Source organism: Geotrypetes seraphini, chromosome 6 (assembly GCF_902459505.1).
Source record: "Geotrypetes seraphini chromosome 6, aGeoSer1.1, whole genome shotgun sequence".
Lineage (NCBI taxonomy): Eukaryota > Metazoa > Chordata > Amphibia > Gymnophiona > Dermophiidae > Geotrypetes > Geotrypetes seraphini.
The window spans coordinates 64,743,220-64,759,527 of record NC_047089.1 but is presented as its reverse complement, the minus strand read 5'-3'; the positions used below and the strand labels follow the sequence as shown (position 1 = coordinate 64,759,527).

General features: G+C 41.8%; 1 protein-coding gene across 1 annotated transcript in view; it reads right to left on the bottom strand.

Annotated features, from left to right (window-relative positions):
* LCP1 (lymphocyte cytosolic protein 1) overlaps window positions 1-16,097 on the bottom strand; it is an 86,332-nt gene extending 70,235 nt beyond the window's left edge. Inside the window, exon 1 of the mRNA XM_033949805.1 lies at window positions 15,971-16,097. The gene's annotated coding sequence lies outside the window, so the exon portion shown is untranslated. The remainder of the gene's footprint in view (window positions 1-15,970) is intronic.
* Window positions 16,098-16,308: the final 211 nt, after the last annotated feature.

The following is a 16,308-nucleotide window of genomic DNA, read 5'->3' as shown; positions in this document are numbered from 1 at the left end:
TGTAAGGTGATCCTTTTCTAAGCCCTTTAATCCCTCTTATCTTTCTATCTATACTCTTTCTATAACCTATCTCTACCTCTATCTGCATCCCTCAATCCCCCTATCCTTCAGGAATTTATCCATTCCTTCTTTGAACCCCCATAGTGTACTCTGTCCTATCACAACCTCTGGAAGCGCATTCCAGGTGTCCACAATCCTCTGGGTGAAAAAGAACTTCCTAGCATTGGTTCTAAAATTGTCCCATTTCAGTTTCTCCGAGTGCCCCCTTGTGCTTGTGGTTCCCAATAGTCTGAAGAATCTGTCCCTTTCCACCTTCTCGATGCTTTTCATGATCTTGAAAGTCTCTATCATGTCTCCTCTGAGTCTCCGCTTTTCCAGGGAGAAGAGCCCCAGCCTTTCCAACCTGCAGAATGAATTCCACCAAAAGGTGAAATTTAATCTGTCAAAATTCTTCCAATTTTTAGTAACAATGGTCATTATACCAAGTAATCTGCTCTTATGTCTACCTATTGCAGGTGTAGGAGATCACAATGACCCACAGATTATGTGATTACTTTAAAAAAGAAGCTGGGCATTGCAGTTCTTGCATTGTACTTTACATAGGGTTACCAGGTTTTAGTTAAATAAAATCCGGACACATAGCCCCACCCAGTTCCACTCCATTATGCCCACACTCCTGCCCTGTGTAGATCGCCAATAGGAAATGGCTGTGGGGAGTTCCCGTCATAGTCTCAAAAGACTACGGGAACTCACGGCAGCCATTTCCTATTGGTGATCTGCACGGGGCAGGAGTGTAGGAAGATCGCTCCTGTCCCGAAAGCCCACTAGACCACCAGGTAAGGCCACGATGCCGGAGGCGGAGGTGGGCCAGAGCCAGACCAGAAGATATTCACGGTATTTTACCATTTGAGTTCCAGCTCTGCCCCTATCCCCCGCGAATCCGGAGGGAGAAGTGTATACTGTAATACTGTAACACATACCAATCTCAGAGCTTTCTCTGAATTTCAGGATGATGCCATTTGGGGGCACGGAGCCATCAAGACAAAAACTGCGAATAACTGAAGTCGCAAGTGCTGAAGTCGCAAATATGGAGGGAAAAGCTTATTGTGTTTTCCATCATTATGAACAGGCAGATTCCCTGGAGCGTGTCTGCCTCTCACTATTGAAAATAACAGAGGTACAGGACTCCCACTCAGAGGGAACTGTGTCCCCTAAAAAGGATAGCACCTCAAATTTAACACAAAGGGCCTTATTCTACAAATGGCACCTAATTCAGTAGGTGCCTAGGAAAATGGTGCCTATTGCATGTCATTCAAAGTTGGGCATTGCTTGTAGAATCGCTCCTAACAGCGACTAAATTCAGTTAGGCACCAGTATATTAGTCCGAGCTTTTCTTGGCCTAAAATACCAGCACCTAACTCATTCTACACTTCTCCCTCCTTATTTGCATTCATGCTTTCAATTATTTGCGGTTTTTAGTTTGCTGGCATCTCCCTCCCCCCCCCATTACATCATTTTGCATAGAGAAATCGCTGATTCCAAGCACTTTCTTCACCATGTTTTGCCTCTCCTTCAGGAACAGGCCAGGTATCCCACCATGTTAATTGCGGTTTCACCATATTTACGATGGTTTTTAATAGAAAACAGTGAATAACATATGAAAAAGTTATTCACGGTTTTTCTGTATTCGCGGGTCTGTTAATCCCCTATCACAGCGAATACGGAGGGAGAAGTGTATGTCCAAACTCTGCCCCCCTAACCACGTCTACTTTCCAGGTAGGTGCCACTAGGCACCGATAGGCTCCTAGCGTGTAGACACCTATATTGAAGTTACAGGTGCCTACCAAGTTTGGCGCCTACCTTCTAATTACTTTTTTAAATTGTTTTTTAATCGATTTTTAATAATGTTTTCAATTATTTATGCCAATTTACCAATTTTAAAACATTAATTTAGGCATCTCAGTAGACGCCCCAATCTAGGCATCTACTGGTAGACGCTGTTTATAGAATCAGGGCCAAAGAGCCCTTTTAAAGGGTTCAATACAGCAGAAGCGCATTAAGATAGGTTTTGCAATAGATCAGCAGCATTTGTAGATCACCAATGACTAGAAATATGGTATGGGAATTCAGAATGAACTCAGAGGCACAAGGAAGAACTTGAAACGGGAAGCTGTACAATAAAAAACAGAGGAACTTATAAACATTTGGACGGTTTCAGGGTATGTTATTAATTCCTCTTTTAGAATGAGGAGCTCATTTTTTTTTTTTTAGCATAAGCCAGCAAAATATTTAAAACATCTTCCTGTCAACTGCAAGTTCCACAAAAAACAACTGGCAGTAGGCGGCTGTTGGAGCTTTGTAGGAAGTTGGTAAATGATTGGCAGCTTTAAAGTAGAAAACTGAACCTTCACTGTGTTTTCTTTATGATTATGACTATTGTTGTTATTAAAATCATTTGTATAATGTTATCAGGTGTACACAGCATTTTATAGATAACATAGTCCAGCTTCTTAGCATTTAGAATTTAATAAGACAGACAAGCAACACAGATAAAATATATGAGGTGGGGTCTCAGTTAAAATGATGGGGCCAGCTGCAAGGAGTGTGGTTTCAAGGTTCAAGGTTTCATTAAAAAATTTTTATCCCGCTTTATCCAAAATTCAAAGCAGTGTACAATAAACTCCATTATAAGCATACAATGGCACAAAACAGATGATTAAAACCAAAACGTATCATAACTGGGGATTGGTTAGTAAAAACAAAGACACATACACCAGAGAAAAAACAAAAGTTGAAACGAGAGGGAAAAAGGAGGAACTACAATAAGTACAGAAAAGAACAAATAAGGAAAAAACAATAAGGTGTCATAAAACTCAGAGCTGAGAGAGAAGGTAGAGGCAACTGCCTTAGCCGATTAGCTGAATTGGTAGGAAAAATTTGAGTTAAAAACTTTCTAGTATGTGCAATTGTTTGAACCAAAGGAAATTTAAACATTTTCAATCTTGTTTCATATTGTTTTTAATCAGAAACAATATGAAATAACTCGCACCATAGGGCCAAAATCCACCCCACCTTAATCACAGCCCAAATTCTTCCTAATCACAACCTAAAATCCACTAAGACCATCAACTCACCCTGATCCTTTCTGATCTCCACCACCAGCATTGGGTATTGTGTCATACCCACCCTCTGATCCCCCATGCATCACTCCCTCTCTAACCCCATCCCCAAAAAAGTAGCCCCGAATCTCCCCCAGAACTTATCAGGTATACCATTAGTGGTATAGAATTGGGACGCAAGTGATCCCCTTTTACTTCCAGTCCTGGGTTCAAAATTGTGGATCTGGGTAGTGGTAGTCTTGCAGTACCCAGAGATAGCACCAGCTAATTCTTGCAATAATTGATATAGAAAATGCAGACATTTTGGAAATGGGTGACAGAGTCTGTTTTCCAAATGAGAAAGGCTGCAAGGATGAGAGATGCTTTTATACTGCAAAAGAAGGGGGAGCGCTATGGTCACCGTCGGTATCATGAGATTTGCCACTATGGATCAGAACTACTATTTTGAACTTGGGCTAGGAAAGAAGGGGAATTGTTCCTGCCCTGGCCCTATGAGGTTGAAAGGCACAGATCACATGTCAAGATGGTGTGGGCTGCTCCTTTTGACCTCTTGTGGGCTGTCTGCAGGCTGCTGGTTCCTCTGCTCTGTTCCAAGCATAGAGGGTAATATTATAAAAGAGGTACTGGTATTTACATGCCAATTGCACATGTAACTCATTAGAATACCAGCATATATGTGTATATGTATCACAATTCTACCTACCGTAATAATAATAACTGTATTTATAATCCACCCATACTTTACAGCTCAGAGCGGCTCACAATATATCTAAGAAAACTGGAAAATATCCAGGAATTATAAAAATCTAAAATAGAAAAAGCAATTTATCCTCGATACCTACAAATTTACAGAATATCACTACATTATTAAATTTCTTAAACAAGTAGGTACTTTTCTATCACTCTCTACTGCGACTGTACCTGATGCATTCAAACATGCCATAGTTACGCCGCTCCTCAAAAATCCATTGCTGGATCCTACTTGCCCTTCCAATTATCACCCCATCTCCCTCCTCCTCTTCCTATCCAAGCTACTTGAACATGTTGTCTTGATTTTCTTTCATTTTGAGCTATTCTTGACCCCCTTCAATTGGGCTTTCGCCCTCTCCATTCTATGAAAAACCATCTATGCTAAAGTCTTCACTGACCTTCTCCTAGCCAAATCCAAAGACCTCTACTCTGACTCATCCTCCTTGATCTATCTGTGACATTTGACACTGTAGATCACTGCCTACTCATCAATATGCTGTCCTCGCTTGAATTCCTGTGCTCTGTTGACTCATGGCTATTTTCCTATCTTTTCCCATCACACTTTTAGCATATGCTGCGAAGGATCCTCCTCCACTATCTCTGTCCTGGGAGATCTTCTTTTTTCCATGTACACTTTCTGCCTTGGCGCGCTAATCTTCTCCCACAGCTTCCAGTACTTTCTCTTTGGTGATGACTCACAAATCTACTTCTCTACACCTGAATTTTCTATGGGAATTCAGACCCAAGTCTCAGCCTGCCTGTCTAACATTGCTACCTGGATGTCTCCCCGCTAATTAAAATTAAATATAGCCAAGACTGAACTCCTTTTCTTTCCTTCTATACTTGCCTCTCCCCTTCCTCCATTCTCTGTTTCAGTAGAGAAAACTCTCATCCCCTCTGTCTTGTTGGCTCGCAACCTCAGGGTCATCTTTGACTCATCTCTCTCCTTCTCCTCGCATATCCAACAGACCACCAAAACGTGTCGCTTCTTTCTATACATCGCTAAAATCAAGACTTTTCTGCCAAGACCCTCATCTATGCACTCGTCACCTTTCATCTAGATTACTGCAATGTGCTTCTTGCAGGGCTTCTGCTAAGCCATCTCTTTCCCCTTCAATCTGTTCAGAATTCTGCTGTATGCCTTGTATTTTGCCAGAGTTGTTATAGTCAAGTTAACCCCCCCCCCCTTCAAGTCGCTTCATTGGCTCCCTGTCCACCTCTGCATACAGTTCATACTTCTTTTACTGACCTACAAGTGTATTCACTCTGCAGTTCCTCAATATCTCTCCTATTTCTCCCTATACTCCACCCTCGGAAATCCATTCGCCAGGTAAGTCTGTCTTCTCTGTACCCTTCTCCTCTACAGCCAACTCCCAGCTCAGTCCCTTGCTGCGCCATATTCTTACAACAACCTGCCTGACTCGATACTTCGGGCTCTGTCTCTGGCAATATTCAAGTCCAGGCTGAAGGTTGACTTTTTCAAATCTGTGCTTAAGTCTTAACCCTACTAATTTGTAAAGCACCACATTTATTGGTGTGCCATTCCCTCTGTAGCCCCCTACCCTCTCTACCTCTTCTCATGAGCAGCATATATTTATTCACCATTTTTGTCCATCGTGTCTTTCATATTTAGGCTGCAGAAGAGGTTTCTATCACGGCCTCCAGCGCTAAATGTTCCGGCACTGCTCCGAAGCTCATAGGAATTCTACCACGGCTTATTAAAAGGTGTGTGTGTGAAGGGGGAGTTAGATTGTAAGCTCTTTTGAGCAGGGCCTGTGTCTTGTGTGTTTAATGTACAGTGATGCGTGCATCGGGTAGCACTATAGAAATAATAAATAGTAGTAGTAGTAATACTTTTCTGTAAATATGCACAAATCTTACATAGCAAGAATTTAACAGGTGGACATACACATGAGCAAAGGCTGGGTGGGCTCCCACTAATACACTCTATAAGTTGAACTTAAATATGGGATCTAGAAAAGATCAGCTCTAAATGCTATTCTATAAAAGGTGTGTGCCCTTTATAGAATAGTGCTTAGTGCCAGTTTCTGCACCTAACTCCAGGCACCAGACTTATGCCAGAGTAAATCCCGGCACCCCAGTTAAGTGGAGCAACCCAATATTCTATGACAGTGGTTGCAACCTTTTGGAATGCCCATGCCACTTACATGGCCACGCCCCCTTTGGGTTGCACACTATGGGGATGATTCTATAAAGGGCACCTAATTTATTTGGCAAAATACCCTTAATATACTGGACTACTGTAATATCATTTACCTGAGCTCCACGAAGAAAACCATCAGAAGACTTAGAATGATTCAGAACACCGCGGTCCGCCTCATATTCGGCCTGAAAAAATGGGAACACGTCACCCCTTTCTACCGCAAGCTTCATTGGCTGCCATTAGAATCCAGAGTCCTATTCAAATTCGCCTGCTTTTGTTACAAAACAGTATCCTGTCTATTCCCAAGCTACCTCAACCCACACTTCCTCCTGAACCCCAGCAACAAGAACTCCCGCAGAATTCAGCTGTTTGCCTTCCCATCCCTAAAACTCTGTCACTCCAATAAATTCCTCGACAAAACCTTCGCCTACCAGGCCGCCAAACTAAACCCATGGCTAGCCCAAATGATCCTTGAGGCCCCCACCTATCTCGGCTTCAGAAAACTATTCAAAACTCACCTCTTCCAAGGCCAGGACCCTTAATGCCCCTCCACAAAGAACCAAAACCTCCCCCCCTCCCCCCATTGGTACTACCCTACCCTCTCCCCCTCGACCCACTCTCTTCTACTCCTTACAACATCTACTACTTTGTCGCCCATAACTTTGATCAACCGATATTGTACCGTTTGTAACTCTGATTAATTGATGTGAACCGCCTAGAACTCCCTGGGTATGGCGGTATACAAAAAAATAAAGTTAGTTAGTTAGTTAATAGCCTCAATAAATGGTTTAAAAAAATGCAATTGGGTGATAGGCACTTAACCAATTCTATAAAAGATAAGCGCCTATTGTATGGTGCATAGCGGTGCCTAATGCCTAAGTGGGAGTTTCTATGGGTAGAGCATGACAGCTGCCACTAAGTGCAATTCTCCAAAAACATAGGCGCCTGAAACATAGGTCTTTAAAATCCTGGCCTACGTTTCAGGTGCCTAAGTTTTTATGTAGACGCCGCTAGCCTGTAGATGGCACCTAAGTGTGATTGACATGCAGCCAGCACAATTTTTCTAGGCGCTGGCCCATTTAGTTGTCATTTAGAGAATCAGTGCCTATGGAATTTCGCTTATGATTTAGCTGGTTACTACTGATTTTCAATGCTTTTCCACTCCAAGGGGGTGGGAGCGGGAGGGGGGTATATCTTTTGTTTTGGTATTATCCTGATGGTAATGATGGATGGGGGAGGGAATTATTATCTTTTATATAGATACTGATTGATTATAAGTGCTTGGTTGATTATCATTATTTGTATATAAATTTTATTGCACTTTTTGTTGGCATTAAAAACTAAATAAAGTTTTTAAAAAAATGCTTTTCCACTCATGGTATAATACTGTACTTCTGGGGATGATGCTTAGAACCTAGTATAGAACAAAGAAAAGGAACAAAACCCCCACGTAAAATCCAAACAAAAAGAGAACAAGTGGGGTGTGGGCTAGAACACGTCGACCTTGGGACAAACAAATTTTTATTTTTATAAATTCAAAATAAATACAAGAGCACGTGTATAAAAAGTCCTATGACAGGATCCAGCCAATGACCCGACACGGTCCGTGTTTCAGCCCCCAGGTGGAGGCCTGCCTCAAGGGTGTGTCTGTAGGTCCACTAGGTGCCACCCCAGTGCTGGGAATACAAACCTAGTGCCAGTGTTAGAGCTGATTAGTGCAGGACTAGCACTGGTGTTAATCTGTGTAGAACGTTCAGAGGGGTTTAGTGCAAGAAACAATGTGCGCACCAAAGATGGCCTCAAACTGTATTTATATGTAGTCAAGTTTATATTAATGGGGTTATTTGTTTTGCACAAACAAAACCGCTTTTATTTATTTGGTTTTATGTCCCGTCCTCCCAAGAGAGCTCAGAACGGATTACAAGTTTACATATACAGAACTCCCCCGAAATTCGCAGGGGGGGTCCGATCCAGGAACTCCTGCAAATTTTGAAAAACCGTGAATACGGTTTTTCATCTGTCAAAAGGCAGGGGAGGCAGGCAGGTGGAGCGCCGGCGGGTGAAGAAAATCACTCGTGGTCTGCTCCGACCGTCTCTTCCTGTAGTAAAGTCTGGTTACACCAATCAGGAGCTGCTTTGACACGCAGCTCTTGATTGGTGTAGCCCGACTTTACTATAGGAAGAGGTGGTCAGAGCAGACCGCAAATGAGTGAGTCCTTGAACCGTGAATTTGCGGGGGAACACTGTATAATAAATCGTATCATATGAAGTGATGGAAAACATAATATGGTAAAAGATAGCATGGGAAAACATTGACAAAATGGCAAAACATAGTTGACAAAGCATGGTAAAACATTATATGACAAAAACCATGACATGGTAAGACATAGCATGGTGAGCACAGCATGGCAAACATAGGTCCTCTTGAATGTCCTTTTTATCGCCAGCCATGGTGATATTAATTCCAATGCTCTTAGGAATTCTATGTGTGTTCGAGATTTTACTGCTGTGGCCAGTGATAAAAATGTCTAACATGGCTTCATAAAAGGTGTGTGTGGGGGGGGAGGGTGTTAGTGTGGTAAATATGACGTATAGTATAGTATGACACAATGGTGACAGAATGACAGCGTGTGGCAAAACATAATATGGGCTCTTCAGTTTGGAAAAGAGATAGCTGAAGGGAGATATGATTGAAGTCTACAAAATCTTGAGTGAAGTAGAATGGGTACAAGTGGATCAATTTTTCATTCCGTCAAAAATGACAAAACTAGGGGACACTCGATGAAGTTACAGGGAAATACTTTTAAAACCAATAAGAGGGAATATTTTTTCACTCAGAGAATAGTTAAGCTCTAGAAAACATTGCCAGAGGTTGTGGTAAGAACGGATAGCGTAGCTGGTTTTAAGAAAGGTTTGGACAAATGTCCATAGTCTGTTATTGAGAAAGACATGGGGGAAGCCACTGCTTGTCCTGGAATGTTGCTACTCTTTGGGTTTTGGCCAGGAACTAGTGACCTGAATTGGCCACCATGAGAACAGGCTAGTAGGGCTTGATGGACCATTGGTCTGACCCAGTAAGGCTATTCTTATGTTCTTATGGTATGGTGAGACATAGCAAGGTGAGCACAGTATGGCAAAAGATAGCATGGCAAAAATAGTTAAGGCAAGCGTAGCATGAAAATGCAATTATTTCTTATTAAAAAAGATTTCATGAAACAAAATTTGACTCCTAACCCACATGCTGCACAATTTGTGGTTTTGAAAAACACCAGTTTCTTAGAACTGTGCGCTTTCCTTTAACTGAAAGCAACAGTTGAGCCTAAATTTATCAGCCAACAACAAATGTAAAACTCTTTGCAGTGCAGTATTTTTGTGTTAATCCTCAAAATCTGGTTTGAAAATGCTGAGTCTTTTCTTCAAATGTCCGATTTCTAAGATGCAAATCGTTCTGAACTGTAACCAATGGCACCCTGATCCCGGCAAAGGCATTGTGAAGGGAAAGGAGAGAAGCTTTTCATGGACCTGGAATATCTCTAGATAAAATACTCAGAATCACTATAAGGAAAAAAAAAAAAGGAACTGTGGTCTTACATTTACAAATGAATACTCAGATCACTTGTCTTTTTTGGTGCCGGGTAGACTGTAGAGGTGGTGACTCAGGTCCAGGGAGAGACAGAAGATTTGTACCACACTTTTAACTGACCTTTCTTAGAAAATGTGATGCTGAGGGTATAAATCTGTCATGATTCCATTAGAACCAAAACTTTCAACATGCTTGGTCCAACAGTATGGAACTTATTACCCCATGTCTTAGGTTGCATAAGAACATAAGAATAGTCTTACTGAGTCAAACCAATGGCCCATCACACCCAGTAGCCCGTTCTCACGGTGGCCAAAACCCAAGGTGTAGCAATATTCCATGCCACCGATACTGGGCAACAGAGCTTTTCCCCCATGTCTTTCTCAATAACAGACTTTGCTAGTGTCCGCCCCCTCTGATGCATTTCCCGTTTTCCGGCAGGGGTGAACGTTGCCGAGGAAGAAGTCGTGTCAGAGGGGGGCGGGACGCCGGTGGAGGCCGACTTCAGACAAGAGCATGAAGGTAGGACGGAAGAAGGAGTTTGAGAGAGCGGTACCGATCGCGGAAGTAGGGGGAGATAACGCTGGGCCGGGAAGGGTGGAAGAGATGGCAGGGATCACAGGGGAGGGAACGGGGCCGGTCCCCGAATGCAAGTGAAATGGGGTGCTTGGCGTGTGACTTTGTATCTCTGTTAACGTTTCTGTTAGGGGACACTGAGTTAGTGCCCCTATTCCAAAGGCCACACAAGGTGTATTCTAAACTCGGTCAAGAGGTTAGCAGGTTAAATTTTCCAGTCTTTTTTTCCTCATTGTCCAGGGCATACGTTCGGATTCCAAAGCAGCGTTCGGATTCCAGGGCCAAATATGCTCTAAAAATTAGTTTGGATTCCAAGTTGTTTGAGTTCTGGGACGTTCGGATTCCAAGGTACCACTGTAGTCTCTTTTCTATTACTTACCCCCTCCCCCTCTTTTACAAAACTTGCGCAAGCGGTTTTTAGGAACTCTATGAGCGTCAGAGCAGCGCAGAGCGTTCAGTACGCTGGCCTGCGCTAAAAACCACTTGTGCAGTTTTGTCAAAGGAGGGGGTTAATGTACTAGCCGCTTAGCTAAATTTGACAGCTCCTTGCCTTTAGCTGTATATCAAATTCTCAATAAAACTTAAAAACCTGTTTGGGAGAGACACGTCTCCCCCTCCCCTACACTCCCTCAGTTCTTGGACTAGAGAAGGTCCCAGAGCCTCCCGGATATGTCTTCTATACATGAGAGGGTCAAAGATGGCAGCAAACAGGGAAAACCCAAAAATTACAAAGTCTAATTTTGAACGCCAGACATTTCTCAAACACAGCAATGTGAAAGTTTCTTGCATTCTGCATTATCAAATGCTTGTTACAAGGGGTTTTTCCTGAACTGTTATCTGATTTGGCATGATATAGAATATGTATTTTATTTATTTTTTAAAATATTATTTTTTTACGCACCATCATAACATTCTGGGAGGAAAACAGTGCACAATCAAAAATATAGTATTTGCAAAATACAACAATTAAAGCAATTAATCATTAAAATAAATTTACCCCCTAGCATCTTATCAAACCACAATCTAGTCCCAGTTCCAACGTCATAACTCAATGATATTAATTCAACTCAGCTCATATCTTTCAATTCAGATTACGCCATATGCTGTTGAAACAAAAGGTTTTCAAGTTCATTTTAAACTGCCCTATAGTCCGTATAGTTCAAATATTGTATGGTAGAGTTCCACAGGCTGGGTCCAGCAATATAGAAAATTGAAAATCTACATTCTTCCAATCTGACTGAATGAAAATGCAACAAAACAGATTTTGTAACATAAACAAAAACAAAAAAAGCAATGAAATTTGGTGGTTTCTAATTTGTTTCATTTCCACTGCATGTCATTTTGCAAATAAAAAACAAAAAGGGGTACTTTCGATAGGATGGCTAAGGGCTCCTTTTACTAAGGTGCGCTAGCGTTTTTTAGCGCAAGAAGGATATTACCACGCACTACACGGCTAGAACTAACGCCAGCTCAATGCTGGCATTAGCGTCTAGCGCTTACGGCAATGTAGCGCGTGCTATTCCGCAGCTTCGTAAAAGGAGCCCTAAGTCCTACTTTGGGTGTTTTGAGAAAAAAATCCAAAAATCAGGTGGAGAAAATGCTCATTTTTGAACTTACAAGACTTCTATGAATTTCATATTACGGGTGCCAAGTACACATCTCACCATAGCCCCCATACATTACATGGTGAACAGTCCAAAACTCCCCCAAAACATACTGTACCTACATGTCTACCACACCAATAGCCCTTATACCTGCAGGTGTCATCTATATAACAGTATAGTGGGGGTTTTAATGGGTTTTGGTGGGCTTACACTTTCCACTACAAGTATACTGGGGTGACATATGAGCCTGGGTCCCCTTCTCTGCAGTCCACTGCACAACCCACCAGGCTACTCCAGAGACCTGTTTGCTGTTCTACCAGGACAGTCCATAGTATCTGTAGCTGTCATAGAGACAGATATGTACTGTTTCATGCAGATATTTGGGAGGTGGGAGGGGAGTCAGTGACCATATTTTTATCTCTCCAGTGGTCATCTGGGCAGTTTCGGTACCTTTTTGGCCCTTATTCATTTTAAAAACAGATCTAGCCCAAGACATCCAAATTGTGCCCTGGACATTTTGTAAAATGTTTCATTATCGCTGTAAAATGTGCAAGTTCTAATCCCATCTCTAACATGCCCTCTTAAGATTTAGACACATTGGAGATAAAGGGCCTGATTCTGTAAACATGTGTCCCGATGGTAGGTGGCAGTAGGCGTCTACTGCTGTCTCTCAGTCAATCGGGATGCACTTTTTTTTTTATTAAAGGAGAAGGATGCCTACATTGTAGGCATATGTTGTGCATCATAGGGACGCTTAAGCACACCCAAGGCAAGTTGTGGATATGGTTTCACCCTACGGGTCTCCATAGGTACGAGACAGCTGCCTTAAATGTAGGCCTTCAAAATGCTGGCCTATATTTAAGGTGTCTGTTCAACGATGCAGACATGATTCTCTTTAGGACGCCGATGTGTAATTGACACAAGATTGGCAGCCGCCTCTTAAGCATTCACCAAGATTGGCATCCTAAAGAGAATCAGGCCCAAAAAGACCACAAGGATATCTAAAATGTCAATTTTGAAAATGCCCACTTGGAAGTTTTGACTAGTAAGTCATCCATGTGCCAGTTTAGCCATCTTTTGAACGTATATCTTTTTTGAAAATGAGCTACAAAACAACAACAAAAAATAAAACCTGCTGCTATCTTGATATATCCCTCCACCATCACTTGAAGAAATGAAAAACTAGTGGTATGTATGCTACTAGGCCTCAATACAGTACTAGGCCTGAGAAGCTTAAGGAACTCTTTTATTAAGCTGCATTAGATACTAGCATAGCTTAAAATGGCGTAATGTGGGATGCAAATAAACAAAAAAAAAGGGAAAGACTAGTCCACAGCACAAGAATACGAAAAAACAATAGACAAAGGTTGCATGAATATAAAGTACCTGGATGATGACAGAAAAAATGCAAAAACTCGAAAAATTGTAAATTATTTATTTATTAAAAACAGAGCTCGCTGTGTTTTGTCATATATTGTGTACATATTTTCTTGCTCCCAGATTTCTTGGTAGGCCACTCTTGCATTTTTCATCTCTATAATATTGCATATTTCTTTTTCTGGTAACTACACAAATAGCACATAGGTGGGCTCATAGTTAATATCTTCTGGATCTCTACCTGGGTCCATCATCTGGATCATGATATGGGTCTATACATGCCGATAATCACTATTTATTCACTCTTATTTAGATGCTTATTCTTGTCTATCACTCTTCATCAATTTTTAGTATCTCTGTCACATAATACCAAACCCTTACAATATTTATCACAGTAAATAGCCACCACACTTTTAAATGACTCTACCACACAATATCATACTTCTGTTATTTATTATATTTCACAACAGTTCATCGCTGTACACTTCCACCACTATCCATATGATTGTTTCTCTATTCTTTGTTTGAGGACTCCTAAGGAAGGCCCAGTGCCGAAACACAGACTCTTTCGGGTCCATTTATGATCTTTACAATTTTTTACGTTTTGCATTTTTCCTATCATCATCCAAGTATTTTATATTCATACAGTCTTTGTCTACTGTTTTTTCCATCATAATGTGGGATGCACTCAAGTGTCCTATAGTAAGTTCCAATTTAGCATCTACTAAATCTACTACTACTATTACTATTTATCACTTTTATAACATTGCAAGGCATATGCAGCGCTGTACAAATTGACATTTAATAGACAGTCCCTGCTCAGAAGAGCTTACAATCTAACTTGAACAGACAGACATGAAATATAGTGTTTTTAGGATGCAGAATCCAAAGTGAGAGGAGTTAGGAGTTGAAAGCAGTCTCAAAGAGATGGATTTTTAACTGGACCTTGAACACTGCCAGAGACGGCTTTTATTGGGGGGGGGGAAGGGGGAGTGTTAGGGATACGTCCCAGCGCTAATCAGCACAGCTACATTACTGCATGCTACCTGGTTAGTGCTGGATAACCACACAAGTCCTTACTGCCTACAAAATGGGTGGCAGTAAGGACTCATGCTCTAATCTTTTTTAATGGTCATGCACTAATGGTACTTTAGCATATGGCCATTAACACAAAAAATGGGAAATCAGCCATTTTAAGACTATAGTAAAAATGGCCTTAGCGCTTGGGAAAAACTCACTTTTTGCAGCTTAATAAAAGCATCCCTAAATGACTCAAATTATGGAAATATTTGATCACTGCAGTGATCATTTTCTAGAAGCAAACAAATAAAAAAGCAACTGGTTGCTGACTCTACCCCTGCTGCAGCAGGGAAAAGGCAGCAAATTGAGAAAAATTATAGGTGGTTCCAGAGCATAACATGGTATGACCTAGCAGAATATCATCATTAGAGAGGATTCTCACTGGGTTTAATCCAGCCTCTACATTTTTGTACATCTCTGGGTTTTTATACAATTAGATAGATTGTGAGCCCACCGGGGACTGACAGGGAAGAATGCTGGAGTACCTGAATAAGCTCATATAAACCGTTCTCAGCTCTCCTGGGAGAACGGTATAGAAAACTGAATAAATTAAATTAAAATCCTGTAAAGGATAAACTCTATACCAACATTTATTTATTTATTCATTCATTCAATTTTCTATTTTCAATTTTCTATTTTGAAGGTCTCTATCATATCCCCCCTGAGCCTCCTCTTTTCCAGAGAGAAGAGCCCCAGTTTGAGAGGCTGGATAAACTGGGGCTCTTCTCTCTGGAAAAGAGGAGGCTCAGGGGGATATGATAGAGACCTTCAAAATACTTAGGGGCATAGAGAAGGTGGACAGGGACAGGTTCTTCAGACTAAAAGGGACGAGGGGGCACTCAGAGAAACTGAAGGGAGATAGGTTCAAATCAAATGCAAGGAAGTTTTTCTTCACCCAAAGGGTTGTGGACACATGGAATGCGCTCCCGGAGGAAGTGATCCGGCAGAGTACAGTACAGGGATTCAAACAGGGATTGGACAGATTCCTGAGGGAAAAGGGGATCGTGGGGTACTGAGGGAGGTGCTGGGGTGTTGCATAAGTATAGACAGCTCACCAGGTCGTGCAGGTGCAAGGCCGGAGGGTTAGGACATTGATGGGAAGATAGGACTTCGATGAGAAACCTAGGGGGCAAGGGGGCCCCTTCTGGTGATTAAGGCAGGTCATGACCTGTTGGGCCGCCACGGGGGCGGACTGCTGGGCGGGATGGACCTCTGGTCTGACCCGGCAGAGGCACTGCTTATGTTCTTATACCGTTCTCCCAGGGAGCTCAGAACGGTTTCACATTAAACTTAAAGCACAATCCTTGGATCACATTATTTCCAAACTACACATCATAATTGTCTCTTGGATTTTTGTTGGGGGGGGTCATTATAAACATATTACAGATCACTACTAACTTTTCAAAAATGAGAAACTAAGAAAAATAAATGAAAAAAAAACTCTAAAGCTATGGCTTAGACACATTTTTTTTCTAGGAACTCACGGTAGGCCACAATCACTGAATCACTTATTCTCTGCTGTTGCTCTGACCACACGTTTCCTGTACAGTTAAACTGCTGCACCAGCATCCTTCATCTTCCATAGCCGATGAGTGCAATCAAATGCCATAAACCCTTTCAAGAGTCACAAAGCTGCCAAGGGCCCATCTGGATAATGAACACGGAGCAAATCATATCCAAATCACAAAGGGAGTAGCTTTTGATTTTTCTTAAAATTTACCTGATCCAAGCTTCAGACGACAAGGTGTTGCAGGATCAAGCGAGCCCAGGAGACCCTCCTGTATGATCTGAGAATGCCACTTGTCAACCTCCAGTACATGGCAAGAAGGAAGGAAGTAACTAGAGCGACAGAGCGTCACCCATCAGCGAGAGAGAGATTTTGACTTTATAAGGAAATTTTGTTGGCAATAAGTCACTCTCTTCTTAAACCACTACCCTCCCCCAACACCTGATTACTCACAGAACAGGTCATAGTGAAATATACATATAGCTCTTACCACTTCCTCTGAAGCCCTACTGAAATGTTCTCTTTGCAGATACAAAATTGCTTATGTTCTC